The sequence below is a fragment of the Rattus norvegicus genome, chromosome 11, assembly GCF_036323735.1.
Source record: "Rattus norvegicus strain BN/NHsdMcwi chromosome 11, GRCr8, whole genome shotgun sequence".
Lineage (NCBI taxonomy): Eukaryota > Metazoa > Chordata > Mammalia > Rodentia > Muridae > Rattus > Rattus norvegicus.
Window position 1 is genome coordinate 97,957,595 of NC_086029.1, and position 19,222 is coordinate 97,976,816.

The 19,222-nt window shown below is 40.6% G+C and overlaps 1 protein-coding gene across 4 annotated transcripts in view; it reads left to right on the forward strand.

Moving 5' to 3' along the window:
• The window catches only part of Fgd4 (FYVE, RhoGEF and PH domain containing 4), a 151,009-nt gene that overhangs the window by 53,413 nt on the left and 78,374 nt on the right, over positions 1–19,222 (forward strand). Inside the window, exon 1 of one of the 4 annotated variants that reach the window (XM_039087984.2) lies at positions 5,024–5,410. The exons of the other annotated variants lie outside the window; for them this stretch is intronic. The gene's annotated coding sequence lies outside the window, so the exon portion shown is untranslated. Of the gene's footprint in view, positions 1–5,023; positions 5,411–19,222 lie in introns of those variants that run through there. 4 annotated transcript variants of the gene reach the window in all.

Here is a 19,222-nt window from a genome sequence, read left to right on the forward strand (position 1 = left end):
GTCTCTTACTTACTCTCTACATATCGTCCAGTTGTTTGTCTCTGTCTTTGTTCCCATGTACTAAAAGAGGAAGCTTCTCTGATGGTGGCTGAGTAAGGTACTTATATGTGGGTATAACAGCATGTCCTTTGGAGTCATTTTTTCCTTTTTTTTCTTTTAGCAGAATTTGTTTTCTCTCCTAGGCCCATGACCTAACTAGTCTCAGGTTCTTGGCCACCATAGCAGTGATCGGAGTGAGTTCCAGCTCATGGAGGAGGCCTTAAATCCAATCAGATACTGGTTGGTTACTGCCACCGTTGGCACCAGCATATCATACCGGAAGGTCACCATTGTAGATTTCAGAGTTTATAGCTGGGTTGGTGTTTACATTTCTCCTCAGGTCGTGTGCAGAGTGCCTTCCAGTACCATGAACACTAAGTAAGGGGTGGAGGCTCTAGCTAGGCACCAGCTTGACTTATTTGTTGTCTCTAGCAATGGGGACTAATCATCAGTTAATTTTGTAGAGCCACCAATAGTTTTTTCTTGGCAATAGCCTGAGTTGTTTGGGGATTTTCTGTGGGATCATTTGGCCAGTGACTAGTTGGTTAATTAGATGGAACCAATTCCTGACACTGGAGGATTCATTTGGTGACGAGAGATGTCTAATTAGGGCTTTGTCTTTCCCATTACTTGGTTCCACTTAGATTTCTTCAAATATGTATGTATTTTAAGATGCTTCTACTGTATTAGATTTCCATCTGATCTCTCAAATTATACACTCTTTCCCCTACCTTAGTTTCTTCCCTTCCCACTAGTCCCTTACACTATACCTAACCTCTATAGTTCTGTGGATTGTAGAGTACCTGTCGAAGACTAACACCTAACATCCACATACAAATATAAGTGAATACACTCCATAATTGTCTTTTGGGGCCTGGGTTACCTCACCCAGAATGACTTTCCCTAAATCTATCTATCTATCTGAGAATTTCATGATTTAGGGGTTTGTGTTTTTGTTTTAGTAGATGAGTAATATTTCATTATGTAAATATACTATATTTTCTTTATTCATTCATTCTGCTAGTAGACATCTAGGCCTTTTCCAATTTCTGGATTTTATAAAAAGAGTAGAAATGAATGTGGATAAGCAAATGTCTCTGGAGTAGGAGGAGGTATCCTTTGGGCATATGTCTAGGATCGGTATAGCTGGTTCTTGAATGAGATCTATTTCCAGCTTCCTGAGGAACAGCCATGCCAACTTCCATAGTGATTATGCAAGCTTGTAATCCCACCAGCAGTGGGTGAGTGGCCCCCTTGCCTTACATCGTCGCCAGCATGAGCTGTCATTTGTTTTGTTCATCTTGACTATTACTGGTAAAGATGAAAACTCAGAGTAGTTCTGATTTGCATTTTGCTGATGACTAAGGAAGTTGAACATTTCCTTGTGTGGTGTGTTTGGTTGTTAGTTATTTTGAGCCAATTATGTTTCATCTTTTGAGAACTCTCCATTTAGTCCCCTTTTCAGCTAGGTTGTTTTCTTGGTGTCTACTTCTTTGTTGTTAATTCTTTAAGTATTTTAGATATTAACCCCCTATTGAATTGTAATTGGTAAGATCCTTTTCTATTCTGTAGTCTGTGAATTTGTCCAAATGATGGTGCTGCTTGCCATATGGAGGCTTTTCAGTTTCCTGAGGTTCCATTTATTAATGTTGCTGTTGGTGCCTGTGCTTTTGATGTCCTTCAGAAAGCCCTTTCCTGGGTTAATGCCTTCAAGACTAATCCTCACTTTCTCTTCTGTCAGACTCAGTGATTCTGGCCTAATGTTGATATTCTTGTCCATTTGGAGTTGAGTTTTATACAGAGTAATGAATATGAATGTATTTAGTTCCTTTCACATACAGCCATCTGTGTTGATCAGCACCATTTATTGAAGATGCTGTCTTGTTTTCCAGTATAAATTTTTGGCTTCTTTGTCAAGAATCATGTGTCTATAAGTATATGGACTTACATTTTCATCTTAGAAGCCATTGGTCAATGTTTCTGTTTTTAAATCAATTCTACGCTGTTTGCATTGCTATGCCCCTGTAGTGCAGTTTAAGGTTGGGGATGGTGATACCCTCCAACAGTTCTTGTTGTGGTCAGATTGTTTTAGCTATTCTGGGTGTGTGTGTGTGTGTGTGTGTATGTGTGTGTGTGTGTGTGTGTGTGTTTACATATGAAGCTGAACATTGTTCTTTCAAGATCTCTAGTTATGTTGCAAATATGATGGGGGTTGCACTGAATCTGTAGTTGCTTTTGGTAAGATGGCCATTCTTACTATATTAATGCTACCGATCCATGAACACAGGATTAAATAATTTATTGCACAAGTCTTTCATGATTATAATTATCCCTAGGTAATTTGTGTGTGTGGCTATTGTGAAAGGCTATTGTGTTTTCCCCGATGTCTTCTCAGTTTGTTGTCATATGTGCGTAGGAAAGCCACTGATTGTGTATGTTAATTTTGTGCCCTACTACTTTGCTGCAAGTGTTTATCAGCTGTAGAAGTTTCCTGGTGTTACTTATGTTATAAAGTCATATCTGCAAATGAAGATGCAAGGAATTCTGGGAACAAGTATACCTGGTTAGTGTGGAGTATAGGTCTTCTCTACAGTGGTTTGCATAACAAACATTCTAAATCAATGAAAGTAGCAGAACCTATTTATTTAGAAGAATTCATCCTTGTGCTGACACTACTACACTGTGTTAAAGGGGTTTATGTAAAGAGATAATTAGTTTGTATATAGCATGAGTGTGAATGCATAGTTAACTAGACAGGTAACTCCTAGGGACAGTACTGAAAAGCCTAGAATCCACTTCTGTCTTTGTTTGTATTTGTACATTATCTACTTGTAGACAGTTGGGTTTCCATTTGTTTTGTCAGTTAGTTTGAAATGTGAGCTGAATCCAGAGTCCCAGTCATGCTAAGCGTGCAGTCTGCCACTGAAGTCTTGGTGTAAGTTCACCTCGGTTTAACTGTCACTTTCCTGAGAATACTGTGGTTTTCTGACTTTCATCTATAAAGGAAAAGTGAATGCAATTATGCCATAACTTGATAAATTGGCCTGTTTGTTTGTTTGCTTGTTCGTTTTGTCCTATTTTTGAGACAGTATTTCTGTGTAGGCTTTGCTGTCCTGGAACTCACTGTGTAGATCAGGCTGCCCTAAAACTCAGAAATCTACCTGACCCTGCCTCTTGAGTACTGGGATTAAGGGTATGCATTATCACCGCCTAGTTTAAATTAACTTCTTAAAGCTTGTCATTTTATTTATATGAACAGTCAACCTTTTAAAACTCATAAACCTCATTTTCTCTTCAGTAAATGATTATAAAATCATAAAACAATTTTTACAATAAGTAAGGGTTTAGTGAAATGTCTCATAGAAAACCTAAGAAGTACCTGGCACAAAGTGAATGTTAGCTATTCACAGAAAAGAAAAGCAAACCTGAGTCTGTAATTTAAGTTTGCCATGGAGGCTTAGGCTGTTTAGGAGACAGAAACATTTGACTCTTGACAGTGGTAAAATTTGACAGGGCTCAGTGGTGGTGTAAGCAGGGCTAATTTTTTTCCCCCGTTCAGTGAGATTTAAATAGACATGGTAGGATTTATACAGAAAATAAGGGCAATTCAGACTTCTCTTTGGCTTCTCTTCAAGCAACACTAAAAGGATGCAGCAGGTGACAGCCATATATATATATATATATATATATATATATATATATATATATTATATATATATCAATTGTATATTGTACATACAATATTAAGAGAAGAAGGGATCATGAATCTGAGGCCTAGTGTATCCAACACTGTATGGGTTGGAGGGAAAGAGAGTGAGAAGGAAGTGATATGGTTATGTTTTAATTAAAAAAGAATGTAAATTTAAATGTATATTAAAATTTTTCCATCTGCAGAAAACAAGCTATTCCTTAAGTGCAAACAGCCTGTAATGTGTGTGTTATGTGTATGTGTGTTACTGACTGTTGATGTGCTAAACATATGCTGTACCCTTAAGCCGCATCTCCAACCACATTAAACATACTTATAAACAGTTATAATTCATGTTATATGATTAAAATGTTAAAATGATTGCCATGAGATCCTGCCAAGCAGGCGCCATTACTAAGAGTCTCTTGTGAATGAATAGCTCTGGGGAAGAAGAGGGCAAATGTCTGGATCCTCCTTCTGATGTCCTTCTGCTGGGCTGTCAAGGGCCTTTGCCATCCCACCATTGCATGCACAGTTAAGCCTGCTCTTGTAGTGACTGAGGCATTCTGCAGTGAAGTACAGACCTTGACCAGGGTTACTTGGGAGGAGTTCATTAGAAATGAGCTGGGTATGAAGGTGTTCACTGCAGGGAGACTGTGAATGAGGCCAGCATAGACTTCAGAATGAGCTTGGTTTGCTTGTTTGTTTGTTTGTTTTTTCCCAAAAAAAGCTGGTTTGTCTCACTGCACACCAGTGTGTGTGTGTGTGTGTGTGTGTGTGTGTGTGTGTGTGTGTGTGTAATTTTCATGCATGCAAGACGTGAAGACCATTACATATGTGGGAAAAGAGTCTATTAATCTGTCATCTTTCTGTGATATCATAAATACTTTAATTCAAAGAGGCTTGGATGTTTTATTTACTTTTAGTTTTTCAAGGCTGTAAGAAAAAAAATTAAAGTCCTTTCCCAATTGAGTAATATATACACACATATATATTATATATAATATATATATTGTAATATATATATTATGGTGAGCAGTAAGTATTTTTACCAGTTCATCTTGTGAAATAAAACCTCTTTCTTCAGGAAATTGTTTTGTACTGTGTAGTAATTCTGCACAGTTTATTCTCCGAACATCAGTGTTCTGTGCTAAAAAAAGAAAGTTACAGTAACAAAATAGCACTTGGGGTTCATTCAACTTGAGACATTAATCTTAGTTTCCAGAACTCGAATCTGTAGCAGCTCTTGAAGGGGAGGGGTGGGTTGGAGGGGATAGGAGAGCAACTCAGGAGAGGAGCAGCTGTGTTCCCGTAGCCTGTCCCGGGGACTGTTGCTGGGTCAGGCACAAGTGGGTTTATAACCCATCCCGTTCACAATTGTACTTGAAGTTTCTGTGCTGCTCCACTGCTTACTTCACTATTATAAGTAGATGTCTCTCCATTCTCATCTACTCCCTTGAGTGACACAGCAGTCCAGCCCCCAGGGAGGTGTAGCAAGTGATACACGGGTTGTCCTTACACAGTGAAGCCTAAGAATGCCTCAGTCTGCAGTGCATCCGCAGAACGCCAGCCAGTTCCCCACTATTAAGCCAAGAGGTTTTAAACACATGAGCAGAGGAAAGTCAGCTGTTTTCTTACTAAACCCGAGCAGACTGTTCCTGTGGAGTTGTGTCCACTGATGAGGTATGTAGGTGCATTTTCTAATGTATCTTTCCATGTTGTTTTTTACTGTGTGGATTGGTGTAGAATCCATGTGCCAGGCCAGAGTTTTGGTTTTATTTAAAGTTAAAAATAAGCCTCGCCTTGTTTTTTCATGTACAGTATTAAAATAAGTATTCCTTCACGGCATTTGTCTTTTTTAGGAAGCTTTCTCTCGCTTAAGAAAACAAAAATTTGTTTGGTTAATAAAAAACAGAAGTCAGCTAAAATACTTGTTCAGCTGCCAAGAGAAGGAAAGCAAAGGACCAGGCCAGTCTCTCCTTTTGCTTCTGTTTCTGGGATGAGCAAGGTTAGACATGTTTCCAGTAGAAAGAGGATGTGTTGGCCTGTGGGTCACACAAAGTCCAGCAGCCTCGGTCTTGTCTGGATGGAGAATTCTGAGGAGTTGCACGTCCCTTGTTTATGCATGTCAGACACAGCTAAGACTTCTTTTGCATTACTTGTTTATTACTCTTAGTGGTAGTGTGAAGTCCCTGTGGTTTCCTCACATATTCTAGAGAGTGAATTCATAAGAAACTAAGTCTTTTAAACAGAAATGAAATTCCACTATAAAGTAAAAGCGTAGTCAGTTAGCCAGGCATGGTGGGGCATCCCCTTAATCCTAGCACTTGGAGAAGAGAGGCAGGCGTTATCTCTGTGAGCTCAAGGCCAGCCTAGTCTATGAACAAAGAAACCGTGTCTCAAAAGACAAAAACAAAATTGTAATCATGTGATAGGAAGTATCTCCTAAAAATATTGTTCTAAACGGAAATGCAAAGCTGACTCTGATAGCTAGACGGAGGCTTGCCGTGGGTCCCCAAACTATATGGTGAGAGAGAGTGTGTGTCCTCAGCTATGTAATGAGAGAGAGCATGTCTCCTCAAGCTATATAGTGAGAGGGAGTGTGTGTGTCCCCAAGCTATATAGTGAGAGAGAGCGTGTCTCCTAAGCTATATAGTAAGAGAGAGCGTGTCTCAGTAGCATCCCTTCCTCCCTGCCAAAAACCCAAACAGCAAAACTTTGAAATCTGGCCAAGAAATGATTATATAAAGCTTTAACCCCAGCACATTCCAGCCAGAGGCCTTAGGGTCAGGAGTTCAAGGACAGCCTGTGTTACACGAGGCCTTGTCTCAGAGGAGGAGAGTTGGAGAGCTGACTGTTCCTCCAGGGGACCCAAGTTCAGTTTCCAAGATCCATGTCAAGCATTTTGAAATCTATCTGTAACTCCAGCTCTATGGGATTCAACGTCAGCACACACATGTGAAAACACACACACACACACACACACACACAGAATTGAAAAAGGAAATAGAGACTTTAAAAGAATGGTGACATGGGCTCATTTCTTCAGCTATTTTCTTTCTGTTGTGTGGATAGAACCATATATTCTCCTGAAAAATGCCGGATGAAGGGAAACATAGCTGGGAGTTCTTGAATTTGCTAAAATTCTCTTACTTGTGGCAACTCTCCCTCCTTCCTTCTAGGTCAGAGACACACTACAGAAGTCAGGTGGGGCTGATTCCACTAGAACTGTTCCTAGCTCCGAAGGACCCCATGTCAAGCCCTGCTCTTCTCCCTTCCAGACAGAAAGCAGACTTCTGCTTCCACTTCTCTTGTGTGACATTCAGGGCTTCTGTAAGGGCTCACAGGTTGCCATGGTAACTCCACTTGTGAAATTTTAAAAGAACAAATGCAGCAAAAAGGAAGTAACTTCTCTCACTCCATTTATTAAGTTCTGTTTTTCTTGAAATAACTTCTATCTTCAAGCAGTTTGGTATGGTTAGAGCAAATCTGCATTTCCTTCTGGAAGGTGGTTCTGGGGTAGGGGGGACCAGTGTTGGAACAGCCAGCATTGACAGACAGCACTGTGGAGAAGGGGCATGGCAGCAGTGTGGCCTTCATGGTGGCCTTACACAAGAAACCTAACTGAAGGATAGTAGCATTTCCTCACACATCAGTGGGTGATTCTATTTCTTTTAAGTTGCGTAAAGTAAATATGTGTATATGTACTTAGTGTCATTTGTACCTTTTATCATATTTTGTTTAAGGTTTTTTTTTTCTTTCTTGTTTTGGTTTTGTTTGATTGGTTTGTTTTCATTGTTGTTTGGTACTTTTGAGGCAAGTTCTGGCTATCCTGGAATCGGATATGAAGACCAGGATGGCCTCAAACTTACAGCACGGTCCTCCTGCTATATAGAGTGCACCTGCAATTTTGGACTTTGCTTAGTCTTTTTAAATATAATTTAAATGTGTGTGGGTGTTTTGCTTGCGTGTATTTTCGTACATCCCTTGCATACCTGGTGCCAGAGGAGGCCAGGAAAGAGCATGCTGAGTGAATCAGTAGGAGTATGGTGCAGTTCTCTTCAGCGGTGGTAACTAGGTCTTGTTTCTTTGAGCCTTGCACAGGTTAATTTTATTCACTTATTTTCTGTGGTGTGATGTGAGTTCATGAGTGCAACACAGCAGGTGCTGTGATGTACATGTAGGGTCATTGGTCAACTTAGGAGTTGGTTCTCTTAGGCTTGCCCTGTGTCATGGCTAAGATTAGTTGCCAACTTGACATACCTGGGAGAAGAGAGCTTGGAGGCAGGGTCACAGGGGCCTGTACTTTACATTACAGTAGACAGTAAAAGACAAAAACCTCAAGAATTATCTCTGTGTGTGTGTGTGTGTGTGTGTGTGTGTGTGTGTTTGTACACGGGTAAGTGCATGCATGAATGGGACATGTGAGTTACTGCCATGCAGCTCATTTTGGTTTGCAGAAGTGCATAAGGAAAGACAAAATGCAGATGAACCCTGGTGGCGGGGAAGTGAACTAAAGTCAGCAAGACTTTAGCTGAAGCCTGTTTACAGAAACTGGCTGGCTAGGATTTTAGCAGCTGGAAATCTAATTTGGAGAAACTTACCAGAAAAACTAACCAAAAAATCAAATATAAAACAAATGAAAATCTACAAAGTCTGGAGAGATTTCCTCATAAAAAGGGATATATTTTTCCTTTTTGCAAAGAAGCACTGACATACTCCTAAAAATTGGCTTTTTGCAAAATGGGTAACATCATAGAGTTTGTTTTTCTTTTTTCAGAAGGACTATGATCTCTTTCAATTCCTAGAACACTTCTGACACTAAACTGGAGAGTTTTTCCAACTTTAAGTCTCCAACCCCTCCTTTGACACTAATCAGGTGTCTCATATTTTAATTTTGATACTAAGATCCCCTAGAGTTAGCCTCAGAACCCAGAGGTTAAATACACAGGACCACAAAATTGCTTCCCCTTCTGACCAGTTGGATGTGTGGGAGGTTCTGTTACCTGCTAAGGTCAGTGGCTTGGTAGAATGTCTCACAGAACTTAGAAAAGCTCTATACTATCAAATATGGTAAAGGCACAGAAATGTGTCAGGACATGGGCTCTTATGTGAGGATGCTTCACCTCATATATGTATGCAAAAACCCCTCAAAGCTCTGGTAAAATGTCATTGAGCGGTTCAGTCATATGGACATGACTGATTATTAATTAACTCGACCTCCGGTTCTTCTTTCTTGCTAGAAATTGTGAAGGAACAAGATTTGAAAATTTTTAATTGATCTTTCTGCCAAGGAGCCCCATCTGAGGCTATCCAGGGTCTGACTTTATGAGAACACAAGAGGCTCCTGTCACCCAGAAAACTTCAAGGGTTTTTGCAACCCACTATTAGGAAGAGGTGATACTACTGTTTCTAAGAAATTTCTAGAAGATGCTATTGACAGAATCCAGAGACAAGGATTAAATACTGTATATTTCTGGGGCACAAATACATTCTTTTTGTTTTTTTCTTTTGTTGTTGTTGTTGTTGTTGTTGTTTTACACTCTAGATTTTATTCCCCTCCTGGTCTACCCTCCAACTATTCCACATCCATACCTCTTCCTGCCTCCTGTCTCCACAAGGATGTCCCCACCTCCCCAGCCCTCACCCCACCAGACTTCTAAACTCCCTGGGGCTCCAGTCTTTGAGGTTTAGGTCCATCTTCCCTGACTGAACCCAGACCCATCAGTCCTCTGCTATATATGTGTTGAGGGCCTCATATCAGCTGGTGTATACTGCCTGGTTGGTGGTTCAGTGTCTGAGAAATCTTGGGGGTTCAGGTTAGTTGAGACTGCTGGTCCTCCTACAGGGTCATCCTCCTCCTCAGCTTCTTCCAGTTTTTCCCTAATTCAACCAGAAGGGTCAACAGCTTCTGTCCATTGGTTGGGTGCAAATAACTGCATCTGACTCTTTCCGCTGCTTGTTGGGTCTTATGGAGGGCAGTCATGATGGGTCCCTTTTTGTGAGCACACCATAGCTTCAGTAATAGTGTCAGGCCTTGGAGCCTCCCCTTGACTTGGATCCCACTTTGGGCCGGTCATTGGACCTCATTTTCCTCAGGCTCCTCTCCATTTCCATCCCTACAGTTCTTTCAGACAGGAACAATTGTGAGTCAGAGTTTTGACTTTGGAATGGCTACCTCACTTGATGCCCTGTCTTTCTGCTGAAGGTGGGCTCTATGAGTTCCCTCTCCCACTGTAGGGCATTTCTTCTAAGGCCCCTCCCTTTGAGACCTAAGAGTCTCCACCTCCCAGATCTCCAGCACATTCTGGAGCACCCCCGCCCCGCCCCAACCCAATCTCCTACCTCCTGAGGTTGCCCATTTCCATTCTTTCTGCTGGTCCTCAGGGACTCAGTCCTTTTCCCCCTTCCAATACCTCTTTACAACCCTCCACCTCACCTCCATCCCCTTTCCCTCCCAAGTCCCTCCCTCCCTCTCCCTTGTGATTGCTCTCTTCTCCCTCCCAACTGGGACTGAGGTGTCCTCACTTGGGCCTTCAGCTTGTTGAACTTTTTGAGTTCTGTGGACTGTATCTTGGATATTCTGTACCATTTTTTCTGGGCTGATATCTGCTTATTAGTGAGAACATACTGTGCATGTCCTTTTGGTCTGAATTACCTCACTCAGGATGATAATTTCTAGTTCCATCCATTTGCCTGCAAGACTTAGGATGTCCTCATTCTTAATAGTTGAGTAGTACTCCATTGTGTAAATGAACCACATTTTCTGTATCCATTCTTCTGTCATGGGACATCTGGGTTGTTTCTAGTTTCTGACTATCACAAACAAGGCTGGACATAGTGGAAATGTGCCCCTGTGGCATGGTGGGGCATCTTTTGGGTATATTCTCAAGAGTGGTATTGCTGGGTCTTCAGGTAGATCTGCTTCCAATTTTCTGAGGAACCTCCAGATGGATTTCCAGAGTGGTTGTACCAGTTTGCAATCCCACCAGCAATGGAGGAGTGTTCCTCTTTCTCCACATCCTCACCAATATGTGTTGTCATCTGAGGTTTTAATCTTAGCCATTCTGACTGGTATAAGTTGGAATCTCAGGGTCGTTTTAATTTGTATTTCTCTGATCACTAAGGACTTTGAACATTTGCCTCTCATTCATTCAAGATCCCTTTGTTGTGAATTCTCGGTTTAGTTCTATATCCCATTATTTTGATTGGATTGTTAGTTTTTTGATGGTTAGCTTCTTGAGTTCTTTGTATATTTTGGATATTAGCCCTCTATTGGATGTTGCATTAGTGCAGATATTTTTCCCAATCTGTAGGTTGCCGGTTTGTCTTATTCACTATATCCTTTGCTTTGCGAAGCTTTCTAGTTTCACGAGGTCCTATTTATCAATTCTTGATCTTAGAGTGTGAGCATTGGGGTTCTGTTTAGGAAATTTCCCCCTGTGCCAGTGAGTTCAAGGATCTTTCCCACTTTCTCTATTAGATTCAGTGTATCTGATTTTATGTTGAGGTTCTTGACCCACTTGAACTTGAGCTTTGTGCAAGGTGACAAATATGAGTCTATTTTCATTTTTCTACATGCAGGCAGCCAGTTAGTCTGACTTTTCCCTTCTACCTGTGAGGAGGGATCCATGCTTGGCATATAAATATTGGCTGTGACTTAAACGTGGTACTATGAGCCCAAATAACTTCTTGTAAAATGTTAGCAAATCTATGTGGTACCTACCTTTTCTAACTTCAGCAATATTTTAGCTTAATTGTTTAAAATCATAGGTAGGATTCATGTCATATAGCTTCCATTCTAAATACTAATTTGATTAAAGACAAGAGCATAGTTCTCAGCTTGAGGGCGTTCAAATTTAGTAGAAAGTTTAAAACTTCTAACCCCTGGGGCCCACCCCCATCTGAGAGTTTGATGAAACAACTTAAGGCTCAGGCAAAGTGTAGCCATTTCCTTTTTAAGTGTTCCATAAGTGAATCTAATGGTCGTGATTGCTGAGAACCACAAAGTGTAGTTTTCCCATGCAGTACATATCTCAGGAAGATACTTACAATAAACATAGAATACAGTCTAAAAGGAGCTACACAAGGCAGGTTTAGGGCAATAAGAGAATAAATGTAGCACTGCTGTTCTACTGAGTGTGTGTGGAGTTGGTTGTAAGCTCAAGTGAGTTATGCTGCTATTAATGAGTTCCAGGATACCCAGAGACTTGTACTCACCCAAGATCAGCCTGCTAGTTGGGGCAGAACCAGGATTATAGAATTGTACCATGGATTGATAGTTCATTGCTCTTATTATTTAGATCAGGAATGGTATGTAACCTTTTATATAAAAGGATAGATCATAAGGACTATGTCAATACAGTGAAGAGCAATACATGCATCATAAATGAATGTAACTGTCCTCCAGTAATTGACAAAAGAGATGACTAGCAAGAACTGGTCTGTAACCTGGACACTGCAGACCCATGACTCTACATGTTACAGATCCTCCTTGGTACTGTCTTTGCTGAACTGGTGCAAGCATTAACCTTTTCTCCAATATTTCTCATCCTTTGATAGGAGGGAAAAAATGGCATATATTCCATGTATGGAGAGAAAACTGTCATGAGCTCTGTGGCGCTAGATTTGAGTAGAATTCTTAAAATGAATTTTAAATCTAAATTCACCCTGTAGACATTCATTATTATCTTGAGTTTTTTGTTTGTTTTTTATTTTTATTTTTATTGGATTTTTAAATTTACATTTCAAATGTTATCCCCTTTCCCAGTTTCCCATCCATAAGCCTCCTACTCCATACCCCTGCCCCTTCTTCTATGAGGCTGTTCTCCTACCCAACCACCCAACCCTTCCCACCTCCCCACCCTGACATTCCCCTACACTGGGAGGTCCATCCTTGGCAGGACCAAGGGCTTCTCCTCCCATTGGTGCCCAACAAGGCCTATGCTACATATGTAGCTGGAGTCATGGGTCTGTCCATGTGTACTCTTTGGATGGTGGTTTAGTCCCTGGAAGTTCTGGTTGGTTGGTATTGTTGTTCTTATGGGGTTGCAAGGCCCTTCAGCTCCTTCAATCCCTTCTCTAATTCCTCCAATAGGGACCCAATTCTCAGTTCAATGGTACTCTGTGAGTATTCGCCTCTGTATTTGTCATGTTCTGGCAGAGCCTTTCAGGAAACAGCTATATCAGGCTCCTGTCAGCATGCATTTCTTGGCATCAGCAATACTGTCTGGTTTTGGTGGCTGTGTATATATGAGCTGGATCCCCAGGTGGGGCAGGTTCTGAATGTCCATTCCTTCTGCTCCAAACTTTGTCTCTGTATCTTCCCCTATGAATATTTTTGTTCCCCCTTTTAAGAAGGACTGAAGCATTCTCACTGAAGCATTCTTTTGAGCTTCATGTAGTCTGTGGATCCTATCATGGGTAATCCAAGCTTTTGAGCTAATATCCACTTATCAATGAGTGCATACCATGTGTGTTTTTCTGTGCTTGGGTTACCTCACTCAGGATGATATTTTCTAGTTTTATCTATTTGCCTATGAATTTCATGAGGTCATTGTTTTTAATAGCTGAGTAATATTCCATTGTGTAGATGTACCACATTTTCTGTATCCATTCCTCTGCTGAAGGGCATCTGGGTTCTTTCCAGCTTCTGGCTATTAAAAATAAGGCTGCAATGAACATAGTGGAGCACGTGTCTTTGTTATATGTTGGAGCATCATTTGGGTATATGCCTAGGAGAGGTATAGCTGGGTCCTCAGGTAGTTCAATGTCCAGTTTTCTGAGGAACCTCCAGACTGATTTCCAGAATGGTTGTACCAGTCTGCAATCCCACCAACAATGGAGGAGTGTTCCTCTTTCTCCACATCCTCGCCAGCATCTGTTACCTTGAGTTTTAAAAACAATTCTAAAGCTCCATTTAAAATCTGAAATTATTTCTTAAATTTGGTTTTATACTACAATACGGTGTTTCTAATGATTTTTGTGATTGGTGCTAGAGTCTAAAACAATATTTGTTATTCACTCTTTAAAATCACTGTGCTACACATAAATCACATGTAAATGTGATGAGTGGAATCTTTGTTAGTATATAACTATATCACAGAGTTCTCTCTTTCACAGACACCTACAAACACACACGCACACACACACACACACACACATGCGCGCGCACACAGGCACACGCGCGCGCACACACACACTCACACACACACACACACACACACACATACACACACACTACCCATTAGTGGAACTCTTGCTACCTTCTAGTCCCAGGCCCATTCCATATAATCATCTTGACCTGGAAACAGGGCTGCTTATGATATATATTGAGAGCAGAAACTGGGAGTGGAATCAGTTTATCAGAAACTGCAGCCATGTAGCTCAGACCTAACAATCATGGGAATCTGACATAGCATGACCCTGGATTCTAGAGAGAATTCATGGTAGGAACATTTTGTCAGCCTCAGAATTGAGAATCAAGTGTAGGTCAGAAGTGGGAGGATCAGAAAGTATCCCGGAAATCTGAGGACCTGGAAAATAGGCCGGCAAGGGGCTCAACGCTGCTAACAGAGGAAGTAACCTGCATTGTGCTTCCGTGTGTTGTGATATCCCAAGTCAAGACTGGACTGCTGTCAGCATACATTCCTCGTGAATCGTTAATAAATCATTATTAATAAATACATGTGTGTTCTTTGCTATGCATTGTTATTAAATTATTAAATTGCACTGTCTGGAATAGCGGATCTCTTGAAGCTCCTGTCTATATCATCTGGGCTGAAACTGAGGTCATAGTAACCAGAGATACAGTCGACGTAGTCACTTGAGTTCCTTAGTACAACCCAAGGATTTTTTTTTCTTTTTTTTTTATTAACTTGAGTATTTCTTATATATATTTCGAGTGTTATTCCCTTTCCCGGTTTCCGGGCAAACATCCCCCTCCCCCCTCCCCTTCCTTATGGGTGTTCCCCTCCCAACCCTCCCCCCATTGCCGCCCTCCCCCCAACAGTCTAGTTCACTGCAACCCAAGGATTTTTATAAGCTGGATTGCAGGTGTGCCCACAAATCAAATTTGACATTAACCTATCTACTTAATCCCACTGATGAATTTTTATAATGAACTTTATAATATCTTGATTATATCACTCCATAGGACTCTAGAGTGGAGGGAAAGAAAGCATAAAATGTGCTTTGCAGACTTCATGCTTGATTCAGAAATGAACATTCAGTTTAGTTAGACACCATTACTCTAATAATTTAATTGTGGTAAGAACCTTAGTGATATTAAAGCAAGAATCTTTGCAGCAGACTATGTAAGTGTTAAAGCAGTAAGAAGCTCTAAGTCAGTGTTTCTCAACCTGTGGGTCATGACCCCTTTGTAAACCTTGTATCTCTAAGAATATTTACATTAAATTCATAACAATAGCAAATTAGTTATGAAATAGCAATGAAACAATTTTTATTGTTAGGGATCACTATAACACGAGGAACTGTATTTAAAGGTGGCAGCAATAGGAAGATTGAGAACCACAGCTCTAAATTATAATTGTAACAAGTTTTGTGATATTTGGCATATTTTCACATGTACATGACTTTAATTTCCTTAGGAAATTGGGAAATACCCAAAAAGTTCTGGATCTCTCATCCCATGGTTTTTCTTCCCTCCCTGCTGGTGTTTGTGGCTGCTTTCAGCAAACTTAAGGACATTAGCCCTTAAAGGGTGGACTTCACCCATATTTGCTGAGAACAAAAGTAGAAAACAGCTAGATAATGAGAGGCTCAGTACATGGGTGTGATCTACAATATCAGTCACTGTCACACAGCAATCAAACTCTCCCTTGCTTTCCCCTACTAGCTGGAATTTCTATTTCAAGCTCCTCTTGCTGGAAGGTACATCTCACATTTTAAAATATGTATATGTATATATGGATATGGTGGTGCATAACTATAATCCCAGTCGTTGGGAGACAGGCAGGAGAATTGCAGTAAGTTGGAGGCCATTCTTGATCACATGATGAGTTTCAGGCCAGCCTGTACTACACAGTGAACCCTGTCACCTTACATAATATGTTGATGTGTACACATACATATTCATATATAACACATACAGTTACGCACAGATATATATATATGTACATATATGTATACATACACATAGATATATACCTGTTACCATGGTTTGAATGAGAATGGCCCTCATAGATTTCATATATTTGAATACTTAGTCCCCAGTTGTTAGAACTGTTTGAAAAGATTAGGAGATGTAGCCTTATGGGAGGAACTGTGTCACTAAGAGCAGGCTTTGAGGTTTCAAAATTCATTTACTGTGCTACTGTGCTTCTGCTTGTGGTTTGAATAACGAGTTATTGTATTGATTTTCAAGAGTTACAATTTTTGCCAGAAATTATCCAAAGTGCTGGATGGTGAAAAAAGAACATCCAAGCAGCAGAGATGTCGTCTGTAACAGACGAGGCACTGTAACAGTGGGAAGAATGGGCATCCAGATAAATGATAATAGAAACAATATTTATAAAGTGTTCACCATAAGCCAGATACCGTTGTCCCTACTTCCCTTCTGATAACAGTTATGTGGGCTCACAGAGCATTGCCAGAGCTTGCCTGTACGTAATAGCAATGGGCAATAGCCTCTTTAATGCATGTTGTAGCGGCAAGCTGACATCTGCTATTGTTATTAAGGTGAACATCTGGGAAGATTCATAACTCCAGATGTTTACAAATTTGCTTCTGGAATGTGAAGAACATTCTTAAAGTCTGCTTTTTCTCCTTTTACCCATACTTATGAAAGTTTGGAACTTGTATAGAAATAACGTTTAATGTTTCAAGTTTGGGATAAAAATTGGAAGTGTGTGGAAATACACTGTGAGTTATAATATTCTTACATATTCTGCTATTGTCTAGCAAAGCATACCTAGGTAAGAAAAGAAATACTTGCCCCCAAGGTCTCTAGAATTTATCTGCTCAACATGTTTATCGTGCACTACTATGTGACAGGTGGTGGCCAAGAACTCTACCCAAACAAAGATGGCTGAGTTCTAAAGCTCAGATTCCGAGTAGAGAAGGCGGGCAGTGTGCCAGTTATTACATGGTACGAGGACTACAGGCAAATGATTTGAAAAAGATTATAGGACGACCAGCTACAGAAAGAAGTGTGTCAGGGTCATCTGTATTAAGAAGGTAAAAGTTGAGCTAAGATTTGGAAAAAATAAACAGGTAGCCAAGAATTACCTGGAGAAGCATCCCATCAGAGAACAGCTAGATCATAAAATGTGTTTGGCCAGTGTGTGGAACAAAGATCAGTGCTACTGGAGTGATGTAAACGGAGCAGTCGTAAATGAGGACCTCCCTGATAGTGGAGCCGAGGCTGGGTAGTGCAGGGACTACAGATCATCTAAAGACCGTGAGGCTTTTCTCCTGGTAGTGTGGAGCCACTGAAGAAGCTTAAGCACTTGATCTCCCGTAGCCTAGTTCCAAGTTGTCAGCTGTATTGGAAGTTAGAGAAGGAGTATGGAGACTGTGTGGGGCTTGCTTTGATCCAGAAGTAACAATAAAGGCAGTGATCAGCATCCAAGTCTGTGAATTATTTTGGATGTAGAGTTGGGTAGTTCAAGTGGGACCGTCCCTACAGTCTCGGGCATTTGGATACTTGATCTTCGATGGTTGGTACCGAGGTTTGGGGAAGTTTAGATCTGAAACATTGTGAGGAAGTACATTGCTGATAGCAGCTTTTAGAGTGAAAGCCTCATGCGGTTGCTAGTTCATTCTGATTTGTGCTTGCCTTGGAAGCTAGGAGGTCTCAGCTTCCTGCTCCTGCATTTAATTTTAAATTTTAATTGTGTGCAACTATAACAAAATATATAGAACTTAAATTTTACTTTTTTTCATCTTTATTAACTTGAGTATTTCTTATTTACATTTTGATTGTTATTCCTCTTCCTGATTTCCAGGCCAACATCCCTCTAACCTCTCCCCCTCCCCTTCTGTATAGATGTTCCCCTCCCCATCCTCCCCCCATTGCCACCCTCCCCCCAACAGTCACGTTCACTGGGGGTTCAGTCTTGGCAGGAACAAGGGCTTCCCCTTCCACTGGTGCTCTTGCTAGGCTATTCATTGCTACCTATGAGGTTGGAGCCCAGGGTCAGTCCATGTATAGTCTTTGGGTACTGGCTTAGTCCCTGGAAGCTCTGGTTGGTTGGCATTGTTGTTCATATGGGGTCTCGAGCTCTTCCAGTCCTTTCTCTGATTCCTTCAATGAGGGTCCAGTTCTCAGTTCTGTGGTTTGCTGCTGGCATTCGCCTCTGTATTTGCTGTATTCTGGGTGTGTCTCTCAGGAGAGCTCTACATATGGTTCCTGTCAGCCTGCACTTCTTTGCTTCATCTATCTTGTCTAATTGGGTGGCTGTATATGTATGGGCCACATGTGGGGCAGGCTCTGAATGGGTGTTCCTTCTACCTCTGTTTTAATCTTTGCCTCCCTATTCCCTGCCAAGGGTATTCTTGTTCTCCTTTTAAAGAAGGAGTGAAGCATTCGCATTTTGGTCATCCTTCTTGAGTTTCATGTTAGAACTTAAATTTTAAATACTTTCTTTTATTATGCTATTCTGTACCCTTCATATGCAGAATTCATACAGCTTACAAATGTGAGACTCCATATTATTTAAACAATAACTTAGTGGTTCTCAACCTTCCTAATGCTTTGACTCTTTAATTTAAACAATAACTTAGTGGTTCTCAACCTTCCTAATGCTTTGACTCTTTAATACAGTTTCTCATGTTGTGGTGACTCCCGACCATAAAATTGTTTTTGTTATTACTTCATATCTGTAATTTTGCTACTGTTATGAATCATAATATAAATATCTATGTTTTTTCGATGGTCTTTGGGGGGGTCATGACCCATATAAGTTGAGAATTGCTGTAATAATGTGCCATTCCCACCTCTCTTCCTCAGCTCTTGGCACCCTGTGTTCTACCTTCTCTCTTTCTGGATGTGACTGTATTAGGTACTTAATGTAAATGAAGTTTTATGGCAATTGTCTTTTTTTTTTATTTGCTCTTGATTTCATAACTAAGGCCTTTTCACTAGCACATGAGATACAGTGCTTTTCTACAACTTGTGGGATAAATGGAGAAATTTTTAAGGAATGATGGAAAAGAACTGTTAAGGGCTGGGAGTATAGCTCATTAAAAATAGCATGTGTATTCAAGTTCAGATCCCCACACCTACATAAAGCCCTAGGCATGGTGGTACACATCAGCACTGGCAGGAGGAGACAGGTAAGTCCTGGAGATCAAGTGGATATAGATTGAGAAAGTCAAAGTATTTTTATGTGTAGATAATATGATAGTATCCATTAAGGACCCAAAAATTCCCCTGGGAAACTATTCCACAGGGAAACTCCTACGGTTGATAAACACTTTAAGCAAAGTCACTGCCTTTTTATATACAAATGACAAACAGCAAATGTTGAACAT